Source organism: Boleophthalmus pectinirostris, unplaced genomic scaffold (genome assembly GCF_026225935.1).
Source record: "Boleophthalmus pectinirostris isolate CB_2022bp ecotype Guang Dong unplaced genomic scaffold, ASM2622593v1 HiC_scaffold_8, whole genome shotgun sequence".
In the NCBI taxonomy this organism is placed as follows: domain Eukaryota; kingdom Metazoa; phylum Chordata; class Actinopteri; order Gobiiformes; family Gobiidae; genus Boleophthalmus; species Boleophthalmus pectinirostris.
In genome coordinates, this window is record NW_026571515.1 from 42,405,566 (window position 1) to 42,406,711 (window position 1,146).

Here is a 1,146-nt window from a genome sequence, read left to right on the forward strand (position 1 = left end):
TCTGTTATTAATGTCATATCTTTATTTAGGGACAAAATAGCTAAATAGAAATCCCAGAATAATGTAAAGTGGATTGGTTTACAGAGTAGTTTTAAGTCATATGCTTGTGCAGGTTATAGCAAATTGCTCATTTCCACCTTCAGTCCCTGGACAAGTTGATGTCATAAATGGCGTACATGCCAATAAAATAAAATACAATGTATATTGATAAAATCATTCATCCAGTCAGTCAATATGTAAAACTAGTCTCAGTTAGTCTCAGTCAGGACATCCAAACTCTATTTACATATTTACAGTTCATATTGCTACGAGGCAGATTCATGTGGACACGTTTGCTTGGTTAAAGCAGTTGTTTGTTCAGGCTCCTATGTTCCTGTATCTGATCTTTTAATGTCAGTCTGAACCACACAGATCCGATTTTTTCAAATGCAACACAGGACACTTGGATATGTGCTCCTAAAAGTGATACATATCTGATCTTTTGACATGTGACTTCAGTGTGAACGGCCAAAGCACATTCATCCACCTACACGTTATCAACAAGACACAAACGTCACTATTCTGCACTGAAGTAGGTGAAAATTGTTAATGAACTCCGTGTCACTGAAGTGAAGCACATCTCCACTCACCACTCTTGGCTCCGTCTCCACATCCACACGTTCCTTTCAACGGACTGAACCACAAAACACCACGGCCAAAAACCTCGTCCTTCTCCTTCTCAATCTCCTCCTTAAAAAAAGTAAGTTGTTCATGTTGTGGCTCCGGTACGAGAGGAACTTTAAAATCTCCAGGTGCTTGATGCTGCGTCCATGTTTGGACAACTTCTGTAAACACAGAGACGCTCACTGCGGTTGACGTCGTCGTGTCTCCAGTGCACATGCGGGACACTTTTGGGCCGTTTAATGTTCACACTGGAGTCACATACAAGTCCCATTTAATTGGAAATGTGAACGACCTCGAAAAAACATCGGATTTCACAAAAAAATCTGAATTGAGCGTTAAGCCCTGCAGTCTGAATGTAGCTAAAGAGGCTAGAATATATGTCCATATGCCTAAGTCAATGGGAGCCACAATGACTCACTGTTGGAAGTTTTGCCAAAACTGCACTGGTCACAACAAATGAAATAAAACCTGTGGCCTGATCAG